The sequence below is a fragment of the Corythoichthys intestinalis genome, chromosome 1, assembly GCF_030265065.1.
Source record: "Corythoichthys intestinalis isolate RoL2023-P3 chromosome 1, ASM3026506v1, whole genome shotgun sequence".
In the NCBI taxonomy this organism is placed as follows: Eukaryota; Metazoa; Chordata; class Actinopteri; order Syngnathiformes; family Syngnathidae; genus Corythoichthys; species Corythoichthys intestinalis.
The window spans coordinates 62135526-62157823 of NC_080395.1; the positions used below are offsets into that span (position 1 = coordinate 62135526).

The 22298-nt window shown below is 37.9% G+C and overlaps 1 protein-coding gene across 3 annotated transcripts in view; it reads right to left on the reverse strand.

The window, feature by feature from the left end:
- LOC130914937 (E3 SUMO-protein ligase PIAS1-like) overlaps positions 1–22298 on the reverse strand; it is a 134201-nt gene that overhangs the window by 84235 nt on the left and 27668 nt on the right. The window contains exon 1 of one of the 3 annotated variants that reach the window (XM_057834547.1): positions 19060–19728. The exons of the other annotated variants lie outside the window; for them this stretch is intronic. The gene's annotated coding sequence lies outside the window, so the exon portion shown is untranslated. Of the gene's footprint in view, positions 1–19059; positions 19729–22298 lie in introns of those variants that run through there. 3 annotated transcript variants of the gene reach the window in all.

Sequence of the window (22298 nt, forward strand, 5' to 3'; positions counted from 1 at the left end):
TTTGTTTCGGCAATACTTCACTCTGATCGGCCGAATGATTTAGTCTGTGTTAAATTCTGCTTTTTTTCACTCTCCTATAAGCACAGAATTTAGTTTCTTGAACTCATTTGAGTCAACGTTTATTGTAGCTCCGCAACTCGGACCATAACAAAAGTAACACCACAGACTTCCTGTGTGTGTCCGTCAACTATATCTGTCCCTAGGGAAACTCAAACCCACATAACAATAGTTCCTATTGTTACTGTCGTGTCGACAGCGATGAGCTCTCTCAGATTTCCGACTTACGTTCTCACTTTCATTTTACCGTATCAATCCATGGAAGAAACATTTATTCATCATGATGAAACGAGCAAGTTATAGAACAGTCTTTAAAAGTAAAGTCACATCTGTTTTGTTTTCTCCTAGATTCTGGTGAGTTGGAGAAGTTGTCAAATCATATTATTACCGTAAATATTGTCAGTTTATGTTAATGTTTTGAACTACCAATATGCTATGCTTGTGCTGTGTTTCACCAGTCAGTAAAATGACATTTCTGTATCTGTACATCTGTTTTCTTGTATTCTTCTATTTATTGTTGCTAAAATTAGGGTGCGCGTTATAAACGGGTACAATAATTTTCCCTAGATTGACAAGTAAATTTGGGGTGCGCATTATACACGGGTGCACCTTATATTCAGGAAAATACGAGTATATACAGTATATATTTTTTAAAGAATTTAAAAATGAATTGTATACATGTGTATTATTTTTTTGGGACTCGGTTTTTGGTTTTTCGGCCGAGTGTTTCAATTATACGGTTTCGGCCAAGAATTTTGCTTTCGGTACATCCCTAGTATTTTAAGTATGTATGTATGTATGGATGAAGCTAGTTGGTTTTATGACAGTGATCCACACAGATTTGTATATTTGTGAATGGAAACAATGATTCATAGTATTGTTAAAATTTTTGTTTTGTTGATTTTAAATCAGATTCACAAATATATAATCATAAATGTGAATATTTATGTGGGTATTGTACACATTATGTGTTTTTGTTTTGGGGGGGGGGGGGGGATGAATGGAGAAAATGAATAACCATTTTCTATAATTTATTGGATGAAAAATATACTGGCCAACTTGCAATCTAATTACCAACAATTTGCCCTGCAAACCAAAATGAGTTTGACACCCTTGCTCAAGACAGTACAAGACCAGAGCCTTTCAGTGGTCAAGGCAAAGAGAGAAGTTAACGATCTGCCTATTACATTGTTGTTGGTGGTTTATTGATGGCCAGTATGTTATGCAAATACTGACAGCCAGCATATCGTTATGCACTTTGTCAGCACGTGCTTGTGGGTTTAGAACTTGACCTTTATGGTTCTCCACTGGTGACACTAGCAGTACAGTAAATGTACACACTTAGCAGGATAATTATCAACTCATTTTGAAAAGCAAAAAACAAAAATAGCCAAATGTACAGATGTAATTGATCCGGATATAAGACGAGCTATTTTCACTGTTAACATTGTTGTGTAACAACAAGAGTGCTAGTTTAAAAAATGTTTGAACCTTGGGTCTGCACTTGGCTAGCAACCAGTTCAGGATGTACCCAACCAACTGACCATACTGTACTTATCTGGATAGACTCCACCACCCGCGTCACCCTCGTGCAGATAATTGGTATGGAAAATGAACCAATGAACAAATGAACGAATGAATCTCGGATCTGCAAAAAGCCCCTAATCTATTTCCCACCCCTGGTTAGAAATCAAAACAATGTCATGTAAACAACTGCTTCCTACTTTATGCCAGAAAATTCTGTAAGAATTAAATCTTTATTAATATTTATTATTACTTGATTAATTTAAAGTTACTAATATTGGTTTCCCGTTGAGCCCCAGAATGTTTTTACACAATACTAAAACTATGTTGCATATGGAAAGAAAAGCTGCACAATATTGCAGTTCTTCAAAGTCCCAAGAGACTGGACGATAGTGAGGGTAATAATGTTGTGTCAAGTAGTTTTTGTAGAATGTGTGTTTGTGCATATGTGGGTGTTGTGTGTGTTGTGGGGGTGGAAGCCTGCATACTACCTGGCCATTATATAAAGCTCCCACTCTCAGCTAAAGGGCCCTGTACTGAGTGTCAGATCCCTCTCTGTCCTCCTCTCCTCTGTGCTCCCATTCCCCCCAAATCTTAGCCTTCCAGCTTCTCTGACTCTGAAATACCTCTCCATGTTGTTTTATCTTCCACTGGCCTCTGAAGTAACTAAAATCATAGTTCATATCATCGTTGAATAAGGCTTGGATTTTAGACAGAGAGTAAGGTATAGCGCAAGAGCATTCTTTTCAAAGTGCCCAAGAACAACGTAGCTAAGACCGATTACTCTTCTCACCGAAAGCATGTTCGGAAGCTGTATAGAGATTTTTCATGCGACGTCACCACACTTCCTCAAAAATGTCAATAGCCATCTTGGACCTGACGTCCTGCTTGTTTTTAAGTGTCAATCTCCTTTCAAATTAGATATGCCGTGACAAAATACGAAATGGTGAATTATTGCGTATCATTTGGCTGCACAAATGTGCAGGAGAATTCGAAGAATCTGCACTTTTACAGGATCCCAAAAGAGAAGGAACGTCATGAAAAGTGGCTGGCTGCTATCAAACGGGTAAAACTTCTTCCGAGTTGACAAGTCAAGGCTTTGTAGCATGCATTTCATAGCAGCTATGCAAATTTATTATTATTTTTTTTTAATTATGCTAACATTTAAGTGTGTTTGGGCCTGTTTGGTCACTGGGCCAAGCTACCACTCAGCCAGGCAAGACGCTTCAAGAGGAAAGCCTTGCACTTCTGCGTATAGGTAGAGAGATAAAATCTGACTAAGAATTGCTTTGATCTAAAGTGACGCATGTGATCTGCGTGCATTGAAGTGTAGTAATGAAATTCACTAACGAATGTGCATTTATTCTGTTTTTATTTCTTCATTGTATTTATTCAATGCAGGAGAGAAAAGCAACAATTCTCTGTCACCCGAAACAAAAGCCGGGTGTACTGCAGAATAATGCTGCAACGATTAGTCGATTAACTCGAGTATTCAATTAGAAAAAAAATATTCGAATTAAATTTTGTTGCTTCGAGTATTCGTTTAATTAAAGTGGCATTGTAATGGTTTATTTTGAAAATGTTTGCATTTCGTTTTATTAATTAGGGCTGCCTCATTTCACATGACTGAATCCAGCTGCTCCCTGTTAAGACCAACGTAAGCTAAGTTTTTGTTTGAGCTAATGTTTTTCTAATGCATTCGTAATTTAGTTTATAGGTATATTGCCTGAACCATTTGTTAAGAGCAGTGTAAAAAAAAAAAAGTTAGCATTTTATAGCATTTAAGCTAACGGACTTTTGCTATGTAAGTTAGCCAATTGTTCTTTTGTTGTACTTAGATCTTTATTTATTAATTTTTTATACCGTTTGAGGCTCAGCTCAGGTGTTTTAATTTTTTATGTTCCTTATCCGATTACTCGATTATTCGAACTAACTAGTTCATCGATTAATCGACTACTAAAATAATCGATAGCTGCAGCCCTACTGCAGACCTTCAACCGACGCCAACAAATGAAGAAACGCATGCAGCAGATGGTGGTCATCCCTGTTGCTATGATTGTGTTGCTCTCTAATGGAAAATTAAAATAATTGCCAATCGAATAAAAAAACTTTACATGAAATAAATAATTGAATATAGTGAGTACATTGGCAAACGGATGCTGAATTTCTATATGCCAGGCAGGAGGTCTAGAGGTTGACCAAAGAGGAGGTTTATGGATGTAGCTAATAAGGATATGAAGGTAGTTGGTGTGAGAGCAGAAGACAGGGTAAGACAGAGATATCTAATTCGCTATGGCGACCCCTGAAGGGGACCAATTCAGACCAATTCAAAATATTGTATAGACAAGACAGAGGGGAATATTTATTGTTCCATCCAATGCATTTCATATTTCCTGTCTGGTGACAGGTCTGCTTAAAATTAATGTACTGTACGTGTGGGCAGTGTACATGAAAAATCTACTCACCTAACTGACGAAAATGTAAACATCTGACATGTTTTTTGTCAATAAAAGCTCCTTGACGAATCCTGCTATGAAGTATTTCTAGCCTTCCAGTCATTTGAGGATTTTTAAAGTTTGGTTGGTGTAAGTACTCCTGGTTTTTATTAGGTATTTATATATGTCATTTGTGGTACTTCAAAAAAGGCAATAAGAATAGTGCACAAGGCTAAATACCTTGAACATACAAATAGACTGTTCTTGGAATCCAAGCAGTTAAAATTCCTGGATCTAGTCAAATTCAAAAGGGCCGTAATCACGTTTAAGGCACGGAAAAACGCATTACCTGGAAATATACAAGTTTTGTTTTCAAATAGACAAGGAGGGTATAATCTGAGAGGGGAGTTAAACTTCAAAAAGCAATATCACCGTACAACAAAAAAGAGCTTTTTTCCTTCAATTTGTGGTGAGAACTTGCGGAACAAACTTACAGAGGACCTAAAGAAAAGCGCTAATCTGAGCATGTTTAAGAGAAAATACAAAGATCTTGTTTTCTGTAATTATAGAAATGAATTATAGTATTTATGTTTAGAAAATGTTGAGTAATGCCAACCATTGTTCTTTAGGCATTATTGAACTGTTGTGAATTGTATTTGTTTTGCCTGATTCATGCTGATGATTATGTAGTGGACAAAGGGGTAGGATTCATATAAGTTTTTTACTTTTTCCTACTCCTTTTCGAGTCTTATTTGTATGTTTGTATTCTTGTATAATCTATAACGTGATGCATGTTTTCGAAATCAATCAATCAATCAATCAATGTCCGGGTAATCTACATGTGGCAGCCCGAAAGCTAACATAATGTCCTGTCTCGATTTACGACTGGTAATCATTGTATTTTTCGCATATATTCATTTTTGCCCACGTGTGGGAAACGATGCCACCAGAAGGTCAAGAGGTGGAGGTGCTACGGCTCACTCATCTTCACCTTCACATTCTCCTCACTGACACTGCTCTGCACACCTGTCACCAATCTCCACACCTGCCTCCACTCAGCAACAACTGCCTACCAATATAAGAGACCGGTCTGCACATCATTTAATTAACACCAGAGCTTCACCTCACCATATTTGGTAACGTACAGGCAGGACACTCTCCTAATTAACCTTGGAACTTATTTATTCTACTTCCTTCAAAGCAACACCAAGACTCCTCGGCCCTTCAGGACAGTCAGGAAATCTACAGAGCCACCGCTTCTCACTGGTTTTCCCCTTTTTGTTTGTGTCCAATAAACACGCCCTCAGGCTGCTTCTGATTACAGACTTCTCACGGCTGAGCTTTTGGGTCACATCCTCCAGCCTCCATAACAGGAGGGATGCTTACAGTTCGGCGGAAACATGTCACGATTCACGTGACGATGAAAAACCTCTGTAATGCCCTCGGTCATATGGTTTGAGACTTTTCAGCAACTTTTGACGAGGGGCGTGGGTTTGACAGTGTGTGACCCAGCATAACCTGCAAATTATTTCAGAAATGAATGCAATCTTGAGCCATTTTCCCACTGTCTTTTTGCTAAAACTCAGGTTGAGCATTGCTTTGAAATGCTTGGTTAAAAAGCATAATTGAGTTCATAACAGTTAATTAGTTAACTGTTAGAAATTTGACAAAAGTGCTTTATTATGAAGTCCAACAAAGTAAGCTGTTGTTTTGCGTTTCCGGAAAACAAGAGAGAGTAAGTCAAGTCGAATGAGACGTGCTATGGCCTCAATGCCTTTTGTTTAATGTGCTGCATTTCAGCCAGTAAATGTTCAAGCTGAAAACAGAGGGTCTTGGTCATCATTAAGAAGTTTCCACTACACTATAAGCACAGCTATTGTCTTTTTTTTTTATTTTTTTTTTTAAATTCTTCCAGTCGCTGCCTTCACGTCCATTATCATCACAGCAGTATGCGGAAACCAGCTCAGTCTACTGCCTGCCACATACATGCAGCACCATCCAAATTGCAAGCCGACAGCTAATTTAAACTGTCAGCAATGTCTGTCATCTTTGAACAAGCCCTTAAATCTTCTTAATCTGTTTTCCACCTTAGAATATGTAGAAAACTCAATGTTTGCGAAAGCAGTCAAAAATATCATAGACACAGTATAACACAATGCGCTAGCGCATAAAAGTAGACCAATGAGAGGTCAGTATATTAGGCCATTGTCTTCAGATGAAATATGCTATGCTAGAATTATTTTGATGGAGTATTACTGAAAATCCTTACACCTTATCTGGCTACTTTTACCTCACAACGACATAGAATAATCAAAACTGGGTACGAAACTAGCTTACTCTTCCATGTCCGCCAGCAGTATAGTAACGTAGTATGTTCTCATTGGATGCAGAGACTTCGTGGTAACATTAGTTACCAAATTACTGAGGGACATTAGGATCAGAGGCAAGAGTCAGCGTTTAGCCATCAAAACTGCATCAGAAGCAGCAGAGATAAGCAGCCAGTGTGTCTGGGTGAAGAGGAAAGATCCCTGTTGGGCCCCCAAGTAGCAAACCAGGAGGTATGTGGTCAGCTTAGGCTTGAATCAGGGATCAGGAAACCCCTGCCATGGAATCGTCCCATGAGAGGTCTGCCATGGGACAACTGTCATGGCTAGGGGTGTGACAAAATATCGAAATGGTGATATAGCGTGATACTTTGTATCCCAAAAGGTTATCAGTATGGTCCTGCCAAGAATCGATATATCGTTTTGAAAAGATGTCAATGTCTAAAAAAAATACATAAATAAAAATGAACCCACAAGTTGCTACTAAAATCTTCCACCATAATAGTGTCTAAGGCTGCATTGACGGTGCTCGACGCCCAATCCATTTAGACTGGGAACGTTCGTTCATTCAAAACCAAAGCATTCGCAATCATTCTGTCCGATTTTCAGGGCGTTTACAGGTCACTTGCTGTTCATTCTAGGACATTTACAAGTCATTTTATGTTGAGTTTGAGTCACTGCCTATTCATTTGGGTGATTCCCAGGTCATTTCCTGTTCTGTAACTCAAAATAAACAGGAAGAGACCCATAAAATACCCCAAAATCAACAGGAAGTAACTGAAAATCAACAGGTAAATAACCTTAAATGGCCCAAAATTACCTCATTGTCTAGCATTGGCTGCCACTACCAGCCATAGACGGTCAATCCGTTTGAAGTGGGAGGGATGGCAGCGAATGAACGAATGTTCATTCGCTGCCACCCTCCCAGTTCAAATTGATTGGACGTCTACTAATGATAAACTCATTCCAACTCACAGCAGAAGCTTGTTTTTCAGTTTATTAGTTGTTTGTAGAATATCCTAGAATGATTTCCTGACCAATGTATCGATAATCTATCCATCCATCCATCCATTATCTTCCGCTTATTCCGGGGTCGGGTCGCAGTGGGCAGCAGCTTCAGCAGGGAAGCCCAAACTTCCCTCTCCCCAGCCACTTCAGCCAGCTCCTCCGGCGGGATTCCAAGACGTTCCCAGGCCAGCCGAGCGACATAGTCTCTCCAGCGTGTCCTGGGTCGACCCCGGGGTCTCCCGCCGGTGGGACATGCCCGGAACACCTCTCCAGGGAGGCGTCCAGGAGGCATCCGAACCAGATGCCCAAGCCACCTCAACTGCCTCCTCTCAACGCGGAGGAGTAGCGGCTCGACACCAAGCCCCTCCCGCATGACCGAGCTTCTCACCCGATCTCTAAGGGAGAGCCCGGACACCCTGCGGAGGAAACTCATTTCGGCCGCTTGTATCCGGGATCTTGTTCTTTCGGTCACGACGTATCGATAATCTTTCTAGTCTTCCTTAAAAGTAGTTTCTTCTGATGTAAAAACAACAAAGATAGAGAAATGGGACCATCGATAATCTTTCTAGGATATTCTACAAATGTATCGATAATCGTTGTATCGCCATATCGTCAGATCATCGTTATCGTGAGCTTTGTATCGCAAATCGTATCGTATCGTAAGGTACCAAGAGGTTCCCACTCCTAGTCATGGCTAAATGGGCATGGAACGGAAGCTCGGGTCTGATCAGCCTGTGGCCAGGCGCTTCTGGTGAGGGTGGAGAGTATGAATGACCAAAACACCCCATGAGCCAGAGAGCACAACAGCAAATCTACCAACTCTGAATGTGCTTGCACAAGGATAAGAACATCTCATCCTGTGTTTTTGGAACTGATACCCTTAAGTTGAGGTATCACCGTCAGGATATTGAAAAAAATAGTAAGGAAACCAGCGATTGTGAAATGAAAATTTTTGAACACTGTAATGTTTATTTCATGAAAATAGAACTTTGAATCAAAAGATTAGGTGTTAGGTGGAATGTTTGAAGGGGAAATGTCAATTTCAAAAATGTTTACCAAATAAAACAGTTTTGCCTTTCATCTCGGTACCTCAACAACTCATTTACATAAATGTTATGTATAATTCAGGTCAACTTCTACAGCCCATGTTGTATATGTACCTTACGCACAGGACAGTAAGGCAAAAAAAAAAAGTCAGCTCTGATGAGTGTCCGCAAAGGGCTCTTCATGAGCTCTTTCTAAAGACTGTCCTCGTGATTCCATTTCTCTTGTCACACAGTTGTTATGACTATTGTATTAATTCTGGACAACAGCAACAGGGTTATCCACTACCACAGCACTGTGATTTTTCACCCAATAGGTCATTCATTCATTCATTCATCTTCCAAGCCATTCGTAAGAATATCTAAACTTTAATGATAATGTACTTTTTTTTTTTTTTTTTTTTTTGCTTTTATACCAAATTTTAAAATTGTTTAGCACCTAGACAGATTTTTGTCCTTTTGAAATCAATTTACTCATACAGAGAAACCCATTTCATTTCTCCGTGCAATAAAGACATTTCGAACTTCAAAACAGTTGTTGGTTTCAACACTACTCATGATATGTGCACAATCTGTTCCACAACCAAGCTCGGAACGTGAATGTGCTCGTATCATGAATGTATGTTCTCCGCAAGAAATAATTCCAGTTAATGCGTGCAACACTTCCCATAACCCTCCGTTACGCCTACTCAATAATACAAGGCATTATTTTTAAGGGTGAATAATCTGAAAAAGAAATTAAAAGCATAAGAAAAAATGTTATTCATATTATATATATACATGCACTTGCCAAATTGTAGAACTTGAACGCTTATTTTCTACAAAGATGCACACACTGAAGAAAACGAGGATGAGGCAAGAAGGGCAGATGAATGGATTCTGTTGATGTGATACACTCGTATGCCCCCTAGCGCGATGCCGAAAAACTTGGGAAGACAAAGCAGAAGACAGAGCTTGAATGCCCATAGGCAGGATACCGAGGCACTTGGACATGCAAAACGAGAGAAACACTTTTCTGGCGCTCGTATAGTGAAAAAACACTCACATAAAGTGAATCTGTTGTTGTTGGAGTTTTTTTCTAGTCACATGTGAGATGTAATTTTTGGCTGTTTTCAACAACGTACATTGAAAATAAAGACATTGATAGTCTGAAAATGGTTCAATATTAGGTGAAATGTTTTGATTTATAATAGCTCTAATTCTTTACCTGAAAAAAAAAAAAAAAAGTTTTATCCGATTATTCTATTAATCGATAGAATTTTCCGTCGAATACTCAAATACTCGATAGCTGCAGCCCTAGTTCACTGTATTTACAAAACACATAATATCTACTACTCTTCCTTAAAAGTAGTTTCTTCTGATGTAAAAACAACAAAGATAGAGAAATGGGACCTTTGCATTCAAAATTTGAAAATACTTTGCCTCTCTGGATTTGTGATCTCGGCACCCATGTTAACACGGTAATAATACACCAGGCACGTCTGCGGCGCGTCAACGTTGCCGGCGCGTCACCGCACCACTGACACTTGCCCCCAATTTCCATAGGACGCGTCTGTGGAGCGGCTCAATCGGTTCACGCGAGTACTACAAGATCGCGCGAGAGTAGCAGGTATTTAAAGATAATACAACAACCATTTGCATTTCAGACCCAACGTATTGGTCAGCTTTCTTTCTGAAAGAAAGAAGAAAAAGTCCTGTGCTAAAGAGAAAAAAAATCCCAATGACAAAGATTTTAACATGTATTTTACAAATGAAATGCATCAATGAATATTTTTCCCCCTATGAACGGTTTTCAAAAGCTTTATTGATGGATTTTCTCATGTTAAAGCGCCACGCAGAAATTAATAAAATTATTGCATACTATTTTGAAAATTGACTGGAACCGCCATAGTTTTACACGAGTGACGTCTGGTCTGCCTGGTCCTACCTAGTAGTATTGACGCAGGAGGGTTTGCGTCTCGCGTCAAATAATAAACTCTACTGTTCGTTTTGAGTGCGATGCGTACAACCGCGTATAAAACGCGGCCGCACTGCGACTGGTGTGCACTCCCTGCTTGACTTGAACGGCCGCATTTCACTATGTTGACGCGGCGGCAACGTTGAAGCGCTATAGGCGTGCCTGGTGTATTACCGGGGTTAGAGTAGGCTTCTCCTCACAGCGTCATGCTGTTGCTCTCGAGATCGAGCAGGGCCATCCTTAAGCACATTCAACGTAATATAAGTCAGTGCCACATAACGGCCACAGGCAGCCGCAACAGCAGAAAGAAAGAGCTGCATGAGGCTCCAGAGCAATAAGCTGATGAACCATGCAATATCCCATGGCAGGGGGTCCGAGATGTGTAACGGTAAGGACATTGTGAATTTAGATTAGCACCCTTTGCCCTTTTAGATGAATGGATCCCAACACAGTGCTATACTACAAGAGACAAATGAACTGTACCGCTTAATCAGAACATCTCCAACACCCCTGAGGCCAAATAAGTCACACATTGGGACATGAATGTTGTCAACTTCAAACTCATCCTAAGACTGCTTAATGGTACAGAGATTTGATGGCAGCCACTGTCACAATTGAAGTCGGAAGGAAGATTTAAGCCAAGATGCAAAGTGACAGTAAAATCATATCGCATACTTTCACAACAATGAAGACGAAAATGGTGATGACCATAATTTAAACTTGCACTTGCAAACACTATCAGGAGGGGACTACACACGTAAATAGAAAATTATCAGTATTCGTGTCGTATCATGCTTCTGTCAAACAGTGTATACATAGAATAAATGAGAGGGAATCAGACCCGTCAATTTGATGCCCCCTGAGGCACGATCAAAGGCATCATAAAGAACAGACGGCACCTACACCTTAGTAAATTCCTCAATTCCCAGACAGATTGTGTAATTTGATAGTTGCAAACGAGGATAAAAGCACAGCCACTGTGATGGAATCCGGGTAAAAGAGGTTAGAGATCCCTACACAGCATGGGGTGGTGCATGATTTTCTTTTTTTTTTTTTTTTTTTTTTTTAAACCTGTCCTTTTCAGCTGTTTTCATGCATGACTGTATTTAACGCACAATTGCCAGTGTTGTTCCTGAACAAATTTTTTGAAAAATAGTTGACGAATTCAGATTTTAAATTCATATTTTGGCCGAACATATTACAGCAATTTTGTAAAGGAATTCATTCCGGTTACAATGGGTAGATTTTGGAAGGCAGTCCATTTTGATTCATAGGTCCAATCTCTCCAAATTGAAGCCATTCAAAACAATGGAAAAAGATCATGAAGTCTGATAAAGCCCAGACTTACCCTGTTCCAAAGTGATGGGCACATCATGGTAAGAAGAGAGGCAGATGAAGTGATGCACCCACCATGCCTAGTGCCTATTGTACAAGCCTGTGGGCACAGTGTTACAGTATGATCTGGGGTTGCTGCATGTTGGTGAGGTCTAGTTTCAGTAACAATATGTGCTCAAAGAATGAGGTCAGCTGACTTTCTGAATATACTTAATAATCAGGGGATTTTTTTCTTCCATGATGGTACCGGCACACTCCAAGATGTGAAAGACTGGTTGAGACATCATTTTCACACATGTATTGGCCACCACCGAGTCCAGACCTTAACCACACTGAGAGAAGGCTATTCGCAGCAGTCCGACTTTACAATAATCAATTAAAGATCTTGGTGAAAAATTAATGCAACACTGGATGGAAATAAATCTTGTGACGAAACGTGCCGATTACCGGTTTCAAGGTATACCGTGGTATGAAAACGTCAAGGTTTCAAAACAGCACAAATTTTCCGTCATACCGCCCCTAATGTATTAGCTGACTATAAAATACTACTGCTCGTCTACAAAACACTTAATGGCCTTGGACCAAAATACATGCTTGACTTGTTAGATTCCTATGAGACATCTAGACCCTTAAGGTCGCCTGGAACGGGTCTTCTGCATGTTCCAAGAACAAGAACCAAGCAGGGTGAGGCAGCATTTAGTTATTATGCTCCTCACCTCTGGAACAAGTTACCCGAAGGTCTGAAGTATGCTCAAACCGTTAGCTCATTTAAATCAGGGCTAAAAACGCTTTTGTTTAGCACTGCATATCCATAACTGTCTATATATTTCAATCTACCTGCCTTCTATTCCTCTTGTGCTTATCTCCATTGCTGATTTCAATGATTATTATTAGTAGTAGTTTTTGCTTTATTTCTATTTTTGTTTTATTTTTATTTATTTATTTTTATTCTGTGATTAAATGCGATCTTTTGTCTTGGTTTTTACGTTGTGTTGATTTAAATGTGATTTTTATGGTTTTCATGTGATGTAAAGCACTTTGAATTGCCTTGTGTTGAATTGTGCTATATAAATAAATTTGCCTTGCCATTTGCCTTGCCTAGCTGCTTTTTATGTCCCATAAATGCATGGAGAAATCCCTCGCTTGCAGCTGCAAGGGTCAACCCTCCCCCACCTGTTGTTGCTCAGTGTCATTGGTCAGCTGTGGAACACAATGGCTGGAGGAGGTGGAACTCCAAAACTTATTCCCCCATCGAAGAAAACGAAATCGCTGGAATGGGAATACTTCGGCTACAGAAAAGTTACAGACGGCCGCGGGATTAGAGGAGGAGGGCCAACCAACATGTAAAACATGTTTGATTTAACATTTATAGAAAATTAAAGGTTAGGTAGAACTGTAATGAACGTTCCCCACCAAGAGAGTTAACGCCAGCATGTTTAATGTGTCTAGCGGTGGTAAAACATGTTTTTTTTTTCCTCTTTAGCAACTGTCTGTTGAGAAAGAGTGTGTGTATAATGTAAACATGACACGAGTCGTACATGTTTTTTATGGAAAATAATTCCAATTATTTTTGTTCTGATGGTAATAATGTTAGGCTGTGGGTGGTTATGTTCTTGGTTTAGTGCATGTATTTAAATTTTATTTAGAATTGTGTTTTATTTATTTATTTATTTAACTTAACATTATACTTATGTTCCAATTTGCCAATATGTTTTGAAAAAAAAAAAATCCTGTTCAATTTTTTTTTTTTTTTTTTAAACCCAGATATCTCAAAGCAACACATTTTAGAGCTGTAATGTCAATACAATGAAACCGTGAAACCATGATATTTTGGCTTAAGGTTATCATACCGTCAGAATATCATAACGACACATACGTACTTATGACATGGCAGAAGCTTATCGAAATAATCCTACAGCGAATGCATCCCATAATCAAAGCTAGAAGCAGTCCAAACAAATATTATTCGCCTTTTTTTTAATGGGGATTTTTTGGGGAGAACAGGCAATGTAAATAACTATTAATGTCTTTCAGCTTTCAGTACTGCCACTAATATTTTATGAACTCGATTAATCGAAACATCAAATATTATAATAAGACATCCCCAGAAACACATACTTTTTCTAACCAAGGTTGACTGTCGGTTGTCCTATATGAAATTGTTTCTGAAAAGTTTTTCTACTTATTGATTGCCGTTATATGAATAAATTTTTAAATGTTCTCTTTTATTGGTTGTCTTTGTATTTCCTATAGTTTATGGCACTACTGTGACTCCATACAACTCAACAACATCAAATAATGCAACGTCATTTAACCAACATTCATTCATTCAATCTCAGAGAGACTTGAATGATGATTAGCAGTAAATTGTGGCTTTTGTCACAGTTGTTGAAATAGAGCCTTGTATTACGTTTTACATATTTTTTTACAGATAGATGAAAATGTACTGTATTTTTTTTTTTTTACGTCAAATCAAACCAAGTGATTCTTTTTTTTTTCTTTAAATACCCAAAATGAAATTTGACAATAGTTGTCAAACGCTTGTAGGGCTGTCACGATTCATCGATAAATCAACAATTATCACATTAATTAAGTAATTAATTAATTAAGTCAATTAATCATTTAACTACATACAACTATAAATATAGTTGGTTTTTGTAGTTCTCGATAAATGCAGATGCAAACAATGACACAGTCACATATTTACATAGTATTCATTGTAAACTTATATCAGCGCAGTTTTTGGTTGAAATTCACATTCAGAGGTAAAATGTTAAGGCCATAGTAGGCTAATATAAAAGTAAATAACATCATATATACAATTAGTTGGCTAATTGCAAAAATAATCAGTGATTAGCCAACTTTCAACATAATACTTTGTGGAAGACTTACACAGTTTGTATTTAAATTAGGAAATAGCAGTGAAAAGTAATATCAGTAATTTTTTTGACAGTCGATTAGTTGTTCTACCTGCACCGCCCTGACATGGAATTTCATTAACTTTTATTTTTCTTCAATGTGAAGCTAACGTCTTTGAAGTGGAGTTAAGCAAATTTTACTGCTACAAGTATCGTACCGTGTGCAAAATAATTGAATGACATTTAAGAAGCTGTGTTACTGATCCAAGTTTCTGATATTTTATCACTTATATTGTACTTTAATTATTCAGGACATATCGCTGAGTAGTTACATGGCACCAATAGACTTCTAAAAAATCATAAGGTTGAGATAATTTTATTTAAACAAAAGTTTAGAAGAATTAGGATGCATGCTCTTTTTTTCTTTAAGCATTTCAAAGATATCAGATCGTAATTTGTTATTGGACTTGGTTACAATAATGTAATTGGGACATTTCTATTCACAATAAGAAAAGAAAACATTAAATCTAGGGGTGCACGATATCCATTTTTTGAAACCGATACCGATATTGATAAGTTCCTGCTCCTCAAGACCGATACGATAACCGATAATATATATATATATATATACTTTTTCAATGTATATTCACCAGAGTTTTTGAACACCTGTAGTCAAAAATACTAGTGGTTGATCCAGCATAGATTTGCCTTTGAACGAACCAGAATTTTCATGATGACATGAACATTATTATAATGAACAAAACAAAGACAAGAACAGTTTTGACTTCAAATAAAGTGCCCATATTATTTTCAAATAAATATAACTTGAGTCAATAACAATCAATCAGTCAAAATCATTAAAGATGTGTTCCTCTGAACAATGAGCACTGATCTAAAACAAACATAAACCCAACAGGTATTGTGCTTTGTCAGCAGTTAAAATATTTGGTGCAACAGGAGAGGAGACTTTTGCCGTCTTGGTCCATTAAGCAACTTTCTTAACCTGGCAATTATAGAACAGCAGGCCTATCAATAACCAAAAGGCCTCTCAAGAACTTGTAAACATAATACTGTAAAATGCAAATATTTGCTAATTGCCATAGGACAGTTTATAACTCAGTGAGGGAAAAATACGGTCTCTAGAACTTTGCATACTTGCAAAACAGGAGTGGAAACAAACCCACACATCCCAATCCGATACTGTGCCAAAAATATTATTAATAGGCCCGATAACATATTGTTATCGGATTTATTGGGATGACATCATAATTCCTATTATCGGACCGATAATTATTGTGCACCACTAATTAAATCCCCATCACATTTTTACTAGGAGGCTAAATAAAATGGGGAAATGACCGTTCAGTCAACCATTAATGTGCATTTACACTGATACCATTTCCTGAATTTCACTTGACTAACCATCTTACTCGTCAAACAATGAATTAGAAGTTTAGAAATCGCATTAATATATATTTTTTCCCTGATGCCTGCTATGATGAGCGTCTGCCTGAATTAGAAAAGAAAATGTTCAGCTTTCAGCCAACCCAACAGTGGGGTGGTCACTGAAATGTCTTTCTCTTCCAGTTGGAAGCACAAAATTACGTTCCAAACTGTTATCTTGCCATGTCCATTTCAACTGTGACATGTTTCCATAGCAACAGAACTGCTTAACACTGAAGTCAACAGGAGCCCCCCCTTGCTAAATTGTTCCGGACGTCAATGATTGGTGACAAATATGAGGCACAGTATAAGCCTTTGCAGCTTGAGTTAGGCTGTCTGAAACCTACTATTGTTATGCTAAGTAGGGTGTGTTATTTATATCTTATGGCAAAGAATAAGCAAACTGCACCATGTCTATTGCTGAGAAAAGCAAGTACCATTAGCTAAAAAAGCATTTTGTAGTGCTTTTGAAACATCAAACTGACACCTCTGATTTTTCTGTTATATATTGCCGTATGTGCAAACCCACCATTAGACATGTGCCAATTACCAGTTTCAAGGTATGCCGTGGTATGAAAACGTCAAGGTTTCAAAATCGCAAAAACTTCCCTAAGGTATTAGCCATTTTTTATGTCCCAAAAATGCATGGATAATCCCTCGTTTGCAGCTGCAAGGCTCAACCCTCAGTGTGAGTGGGTCAGCTGTGCTACACTATGGCTGTTGGAGGTGAAACTCCTAAACTTTTTCCCCCCATCGAGGAAAACAAAATTGCTAGTATGGGAATACTACGGCTACAGAAAAGTAAGAGACGGCCGCGGCTTAGCGGAGGAGGACCAACCGACTTGTAAAACTTGTTTGCGGAGAGTGGCTGCTGACGAGGCAACACCTCCAATATGATTTCATATTTATAGAAAATTAAAGGTTAGTAAACACTGTCATGAACGTTCCCTATCAGCTACGAGAGTTAACTCCAGCGTGTTTAGTGTGTCTAGTGGTGGTAAAACGTGGTGTTTTTTTTTTTTCTCTCTGGCAACTGCCTGTGTTAAGAGAGTGAGTGTGTAATGTAAACATGATATGAGTCATACACACATGCTTTTTAATGAGAATAATTAGTTTTGTTCTGATGGTAATAATGTTGAGCTGTGGCTCTGGGTTTAGGCTCACCTAAAGGACTGCATTTATTTTAATTTTTATTCATTTTAACTTAACATTATACTTATGTTCCAATTGCTCGTATGTTTTGAAAAATAAAAATCCTGTTCAATGGATTTTTTTTTTTAACCCAGATATCTCAAACTAACACATTTTAGAGCTGTAATTGTAATACCGTGAAACCGTGATATTTTGGCTTAAGGTTATCATACCGTCAGAATATCATACTGGTACATGCCTACACCACTGACAAAAAATAGGATACATGCTGAAGATTACGCCAGTGTTGGGTCAACTTGACTTATACTATACTTGACGGACAGCGACAATTATGTCCTGCACAACAGGGCAAGAAAAGCGAGTGGGGTTTCCCGACATACAACCATTTTAATGGGCCTATACCTTCAAGGCGGCCCATTTTTCACAAGTTCACTTTTAGTACTATTTTGATTAGGAAAATTAAACTAACATTCATTTTAAATGACATAAGTTCGTTTAGGAACAAAGTGAATATAACTAAGTCCGTCTGATACATCTCCATCATAAAGATATGATGTCAGAGAAGGTCTCAACCAAGTGTGATACACTCCAACCTAAGGAAAATTGTAGTGTTGTTCAAATGTGCCATTTGGATATTCAGAGCACCACTCACTTCAATCAACACAGACACAGCAAAAACCCAGAACAATGTTCAATTACTAGATTAACTGTAAAACACAATTTCTGAAGAAATTAGGTGGGAATGCTTTGAATGTCACTTCCCGTTGCTTTTGGGGCATTTCTGGGTCAGTTCCTATTGATTTTGAGGCATTTACAGGTCAGTTCCTGTTGAAATTGGGTCGCTTCCTGTTAGTACGACCTTTTTAGTCTGCAGTACAAATAGCTTCTTAGCCCTGGAACAAGCACAAACTTCTGTATCAAGTCAAAGAACAACAGCCTTTAACAACGTATTTACAAAAACATCTGCCAAACACTTTTCAAAGCCATGCAGTCAACATTTATTTCAGATCAACAACCACATCATGAATTGGAAAAAACAAACTAGCCAATTTTTAAATTTGGTAACATTTCATCTCCAGTTGGGATTGTCTGTGCACTGAGGAGGGAGACAGCATAACACCTCAGTGAGTGACATCACAACACAGAGCAGGCGCATCAGTGACGTGCACTGGACACATGAGAATCAAATGTGTTAATAAAGTAAGGGACGTGTGAATTGAATTGTGGATGATATTAATATACACTACACCCGGACACAAATAACATCGCTGCAATTTAAATACATAGAATCGACATCACTAGCGGGTTTTTCGATAAGGAACATGTTTGACAAATGCTACATTTCTAATTCATATACAGTACCTTTCATGTTGTTTGAATAAAGACTATGGACTTTAAATTTTCGCATTATAAATACGGGTTTAAAAGGAGTGTGGAAGAAAACGGATCTCTTTAGAAAAAATATATTTATATAGCAAATGAGCACCCCTCTATAATTGGTGACCCAATTGACCCCTTGACTCGTAATAGAATTGAAAAGTGAGGATACTAGAGATTTTCACCCCCCAGCGTGAATGCTTCGCATGCGCACAAAGGCAGAGGAGACAAGAGAACAGGTATGAGAGCAGAGAAGAGGACCTGTATCATTAGGGATTAACCTAGCCACAGGCTCTACAAATAGACTGTCTCCTCCTATAAGCTGCCAGAGCACAGATGCTTATTTGTATTGCCATGTTGCTACTGGAGAGAAGAGAGAAGACAGTTCAAAGAAGCGCAGGCGGGCCCAGACTCCTTTGAAACTCAATTAAACGCAACAGGGCACCTATGAGAGCCCGGTAATGCTACGCTGATGTATTTTGTATTATGATGAATTCACACAGCAATTTTAAAAAGCATCCACAATGGCAAAATGATTTGTTTTACCTGTTGTAATCATGCTGCAGCTCTTTTATTTTTTCATTGTCCACCAGTTCCTTTGATTGCTTCATATATAATATGCCAAATTGGTAACAGCTTGTCCACCAGTTCCTTTGATTGCTTCATATATAATATGCCAAATTGGTAACAGCTTCCCAAATTAAGTATATGTGGCGAAAAACACTCAGGTGACTTGAAGTTCCGCTCTGAGACCCCCAATTTAGCTAACTTTCAAAATTGTCCGATATGTATGTGTGATACATCATTGGACAGCTTAAAATCTCAATTTTCTGGGGGAAGAAAGTTTTTGAACAGGAGGGATTTTTTTTAAAAAATGTTTTTTTAAACAGCAAAACCCTGTCTGGAGGTGAGAGCACGCGAGAGCAGATTTACAGACGGCATGACTTTAACAAGATATTATCACGTACTCCATGAAGCATGTATCACTGAGTGTCAAGACACAGCTGGGAATGGCCACAGCTGGATTTTTGGGGGATTTTATGGGTGAAATATGGTAATATAACAAGGGTCACGATGCAGAAATCGCAGACATCAAGGAGTTGTCGAGATTTTCTTTTTCATATAGTTACCCTTTTGAACGTTCAGTTCAATTTTTCTTTGTTTGGATCGAATATTTATCATCTAACATATCCAAGAAATGCGACAGTAACAAAAAAAAGATATACAATTAAGTGATAGTCATGAGGTAGATATCCGTGACTATTTTACAGACGCCATTTTTTTCATTGTGACATAATTTGTTTAAAAGTTTAAAATATGTGAGTGAATAATTTTCTACAGTCTTTTTTTTTTTTTTTTTTTTTTTTTTTGTCAAACGAAATATGAGACATCAATTAATGATTCTAATCTAAAAACGACACACATTTTGAATAATTAATTACCTTCGTTTTATGGCTGGGTTGAAACAAAAGCGGTTGCACGACGTCTGTAAATAGGGGTTTTCAGGGTAAAACGGACAAATTAAAAATAGTTCGGGGTCTTAATGCGCGATTGAATTTGCTATGGCAGCATATAGACATATTGTTCTATCAAACACAACAGTTGTTTCGGCTTAAAATACAGCAGTTTCTTTTAAAGAGGAGTGCAAGAGCAGAAACTGCTTTTTCAGTCTTGTCGGTGTTTTCCACCATATACTGTATACTATTGTCATTATCAACTGTCTTATGTCTGTGAGATTCAGAATGTGTATAAATAACTTGATTCAGAGGGGACACCAAGTACTGTCATGTAACAAATTACAGTATGTCATAATATACAGTGGTACCTCGACATACGATCGCTTTGACACATGATCTTTTTGACATCTGACGTAAAATTTGACCATTCGTTTCTACATCCGACGACATGCTCGAAATACGACGATTTATGACAGCACAGCAGTTTCTTTGTTTTCCCGCAAGACGAACGCGTGGCGGATTTTCTTGTGAGAGAAATCAACATGGGTTCCAAGGTTAGTACAGGTGGTGAAAAAAGGAAAAACGTGACGCTTACCATTGAAATGAAGATGGAAAATATGAGCGGGGTGTTCACGTCCGTGAAATGGCTGGACAATATTGCCGTAGGATGTCTACCATATCGACGGTCCTCCTCTGACCTCCGTTCGACAGTCTTTATAAGTTGTCAATTTTTATTCAGGTAACATCGCTAAAAAAATAGCCAGCTTCGTCAGGTTTTAATCATTCACTTCAGAACCTGTGCAACACAACATGCCTACTGTCCGCCGCAGTTGACGCCAAGTCGCCAACAACAACAAAACATTAAAAGAGAAAGTAAAATCTCTACCGCACTCTACTCTCACTGTCACGTCAGCCACACGGTGCTTTTTGGTACAGCAAGCAAAACACGTCTGCCACATTAGAACCCGATTCGTTACATTATTCCGGGAATTATTATAATGTATTATTATTCAGATTGTTTTATTTATAATTTATTTGTTTTGCTATTTGTAATTGCTATTTGCAATAGTACAAGCAGTATTTATTAAGGATTTATTGTAGGTTAAAAGGCTGTGGAACGAATTAATGGAATTATAATATATTCTTATGGGAAAATCCTGCTCGATACAAGACCATTTCGACTTACAAACAAGGTCCTGTGACGAATTAACTTCATATGTAGAGGTATCACTGTATCTAAAAAGATTTGATTATTTAATTTTTATTTTTCAGGACAATTTTTGTAATATATCTCTATATTGGAATGAGTGGAAACACTGACAATGACATAAAACCAAACAGGATTCCAGTAAAACGCAACCAATAGATAAGCAATCACAACAGCAAAAAAAGGCTTCCCATTTATATATATATGTATTGCAGATTATCAACACACTGGAATCTTTTGACCCGAGGTTTGTTTTTTCACAACCCAAATAATTTGCAGAGGTTGCACCTTCCCTCATCTATACAATTTTATTTTAAATTTGAAAGCTTATTTTGTCAAACTGTTGAGCATTCTAGCGTTTACCTTAAAAGAAAGTTGCATACAGTTCAGTGTTTAAATACATGTCGTAACAAAAGGCCTATTCATCCAAAAAGAAATACTAATTGTAACAAAAGAAAAAACACTTTTTCCTATTTCTTTGGAAGTTCATGCAAGCTACTGCTCGAGAAAAACCATTTTGTAAAGGGGGAGGCTTATTTCAAAGCTTATGGGTATCAGGAGAAATATGGCAAATCTTATAAGGTAAAAAAAGAATTAAAACTTAATTTGGTCTCGTATAAGTGAAGAGGGGAAAATTAAGATTAAAATGAAGAAATGGAGATCATAAATTTAATTTACGCCCATATCAGCCAACGGGGAGGTAATGTCATACTTCTCTAGGATCAAATTGTCTTAAATAATGTTTTGGTAAATTTTTCTAAAATGGTATTGTTTCAATTTCACGAATGGACTCTTTCTCCCAGGACTATTCCAGGGGTTACTATTACTAACTCAAACCAAGCACACTTCATCTACAGTACTGCATAAAAATGTTCAGATAAGCACAGTATTTTTCTGAAGCCTATTTTTTAGCCTGCAACATGAATGAGAGCATCTCGTCCTCGCCTCCAAAGACTAAATCAAGCTTTTCTCTAACTTTTATGGTCAACAACAGCTCTTCTGTTTGTGTGTCATGTGAAAAAGAGTTCAATTTTTACTGCATCTACGGGTGTTGATAAGGGAAAGGCCAAACATTTTTTATTTTAAGTAGGGGATTAAAAAAAAAAAAAATCACACTAAAC